The 3769-nt window shown below is 39.1% G+C and overlaps 1 pseudogene; it reads right to left on the minus strand.

Moving 5' to 3' along the window:
* LOC111375687 overlaps positions 1 to 2246 on the minus strand; it is a 10446-nt pseudogene extending 8200 nt beyond the window's left edge.
* Between the last annotated feature and the right edge of the window lie 1523 nt (positions 2247 to 3769).

Genomic DNA, 3769 nt, shown 5'->3' on the forward strand with positions numbered 1-3769 from the left:
ACAGACCTTACCTCGTGTTTCCAACTTAAAACACATACGATACTTGCTCCATGTACTCACCAGGGCTAAGGTCAAGAATTCCCAAGTAGAAACAAGTATTCACAGTGAACAAATAATCATGCGATGAAGATATATAGGATAACACACACACAGATCTTTTCAAAATCACGTTCACACAGAACCACAGATTAACACATAGTTAATCAGCACACGGTCAAACACATATGCAACAAATGCATAAATGACCCCATGAAAGATCTCACTACACTTATCCTATCCCATTCCATGTTACTCCCACCTCGAGAACACATATCTCCTCTCATCGCCCACCATGCTCACTAAACCAATCACTTAACTCATGTCTAACTGGCAAGTCACAATAGATCCTAAGCTCTCGGGATAATCCTCTATCACCACATCACTTCTCCAACCTACATGGATAATGGGACTCTACCTTACAGAAGTGATAGAAGTGCCTCTCTCACACTCCACCTGTACAGGGTCTCTTTCACAGATAAAGGATTCTACACATTTGATCACATCTCCACTCGTGATCCAAATGTCACACTCTACATCCCTCGGTACAAATTACCATGTACCCCTAGGCATCTATACTCCACCTTACCAAAAGACATCCAACTCACTGCTAATGCACCTCAAACTCACTATGGTAAATCAACACCTTTCGGTGACCACAAAGGTTAATCCACTCAGCAATGCTCCCAAAAATTCACAAAGAAAATAGTGAAGGTGGAACTCTCAAAGAGAATCGAAGAAAGAGTCGGTTACTTCACTACACTCACAAAAAGAGGCTCACAAAGATAAAGAAGGTAACCCTAACATGACTGCCTCACATAATCTCACAAACCACATAGGCTCACAAAGATGAAGGAGAGAAACGGCTGCCCAACTTTCTTCTCACTACCACACTCTCACGCCACTCACAGAGCAAATAGAGTACGCCACAAAACTTAACCCACTATGCATGTAAATATATTACACAAAGTAATTAGTCACTCTAACTCATGCAATTACACACATCAAAATTATTGAAAGTGTAACATCAACATTGCAACAGAATTAAGTAACCACATACATGCAGAAAGGATTACATACAGATGCAATGCAAGAACCAGGTTTATTTTCTCAATAAACCTCACTAGGATCACTACTCGACCCTAAAGCCACATTTGCATTATCTCTATCCTCATCTTTCCTTTTATTATCATCCTAGGACAATCTCTTTCAACTATGTCCAAATTTTACCACAGTTAAAATATATGTTATTTTTCGCACTTATCTTAGACCTACATTTGCCACCAATGCCAAATAATGACCACAAGTAAAGTATGAACATAATTCACATAAAATAGTCCAGTAAACTTTCCTAAGGCCACATGCAATTCTAATAATGTAGAAAAATTGACAGCAAATTCACAAAGAATTTAAGGCAAATAATTAACAAATAATTCATAGGTCTAGCAACAGGCAACGGTTACCCCTTCATGGTAACTCTAAACCTAATGTCACCCCACACGACGACCTCTAATGCAAAAACTAAATAATTAACCTACACATTTATTTTAACTGCAATAATAAAAATCAAAGAATACGATACCAAGCGGACCACGTCTGAAGGTCCATAAATATCGAGAGGCACGAATTCACCACTTCAAGACTATCACTATTCATCCTAAAGTCACCAGCAACCACAGCAACACAAAAACAGCACCCGGCACCCGAACGTCCAAGGGCAAAATCGTCCAACTTTCATTGTATTGCTCCAAACTGAAATCTGAAAACACTACAGGGTCCATCTCGTCATGGGAAGGATTCCATCTGAAGACCACTTTGTCGAAATCATACGGACGCGCCATCGTCGTATTCCCCACACCCCGCGTCGCGCCGGCCACGCGCCGGCCACCTGTCACCCTTCCGGCTTCCTCTCCGCCTGCACAGTCCACCGGTGGTGTCCGTTTTGCCAAACTCTTTTTGGTTTCACCAAAAAACACCAAAACAGATCCGGCAGAAATTTGAAAAATCGAACAATTTCTGCCTCTGATTTCCAGATCCGTTTCTGACCACTTTCAGCCCGTTTTTAGCCCCAAAAATCACAGATTTATCAACAACACAAGCTCTGATACCATTTGTAGCAAAAATCCCTCGATAAATCTTGATTCCGAGCTCAGAAAACAATCAAACGAACACCGATTTACCTTGGCTCGACCTGAGACTTTCACCTTCATTTTGGACTGCTCTCTTTCTCTCTAACCCCACAAAGGAGAAGAGTGGTGGTGTTAGCAATCCACAAAGGTATGGAGAGGAAGAAGAACACTGGTTGAATCTTACTCACAACCTCACATGGCTTCCCTCTCTCTCGGTTGCCTCTCTTCTCTCAACTCTCCTCTCCATTGCTACAACACACACACACCACCACCACCAAAAATGGCTGGGAGATAAATACATATATATATATATATATATATGTTAGTTTAGGTCACTCTAATTGGGCCTAGGGTTCATTAAGCGGGCTACCAATTAACCTAAACTAATGGGCCAATATTCAACTTCATATTAATCACTAAATGGTTCAACTAACCAAATTATCATCCAATCCAAACCCGAACCATCCAAAAGTGTAGTTCATCTCCGAGTCGAGCCAAGTCCATGGTGTTAATAAATAATCCGACAACTGTTTTAAATCATCGCCCGAATTATTGGGTATCAAAAAACCCAACAGATATTCATCAGCAATTACAGATGAAATTGTTGATAATTTCATTCGAATCACCTACAAAAAATGAACTTTATCTAGTTCCATAGCTGATTCTTTCTGTGATCATTTTTTCTTTCTAGTAGGAGCATCCATATACATAGCCACCTCTAAAGCCATCAGATTACAGTCATTCCAGAATTTTGGCTTTGCTGTCACTTTCAGTAAGGCTTGAATTCTCACCATAAGCATTTTCTTCATCTGTTGTAACCAAAATTCCCTGATTTCCAAACGGTTAATCTGATTCATGCCATCGGACTTCTCCCATATTTCACACATGTACAGGCAGCATGTCTTCATCATGTATGTACCATTTGTAGCGTCAAAGAATACAATTGTGGAAGTAATTTTTTGATAATTCATTCATCACAAGTAATAGTATATATATACAAAAATTTCTAGACTATTCATGGCCTAAAAATAATTGACTAAGAATATATTCTAGACTAAACTAGAAAAACTCAATATACATCATATGGAATACACACAAAAATAAAAAATGAAACTGAATAAATTCCCTGATTTTTCTCTTTATTTAATACTCCCCCTAAAGATGGTACATGTATGTCGCACATGCCTAACTTGTCTAAGGAATCATAAAAAACCATACTTACAGCGGATTTAGTGAGTACATCGGCTAATTGATCTTCAGAATTCACAAAAGGAAATACTATGATGCCTGCTTTTAGCTTCTCTTTAATGAAGTGTCTATGAACCTCTACGTGTTTCATCCAATCATGTAGAGCTGGATTATGGACAATCTCAATAGCCGAAGTATTGTCACAGTACAATTTCATTACATCTTAAGTTCTGCTAGCAAATTTCTCAACCATAGTAACTCACATATTCCAAGAGCCATGCCCCTATACTCTGCTTCTACACTAGACATTGCTACAACCGATTTCTTTTCACTTCTCCAAGTCACAAGGTTTCTTCCCATAAAGTTAAAGTGACTTGATGTTGATCTTCTATCATTGGCTAAGCCTGCCCAATCTA

The sequence above is a fragment of the Olea europaea genome, unplaced genomic scaffold, assembly GCF_002742605.1.
Source record: "Olea europaea var. sylvestris unplaced genomic scaffold, O_europaea_v1 scaffold1403, whole genome shotgun sequence".
In the NCBI taxonomy this organism is placed as follows: domain Eukaryota; kingdom Viridiplantae; phylum Streptophyta; class Magnoliopsida; order Lamiales; family Oleaceae; genus Olea; species Olea europaea.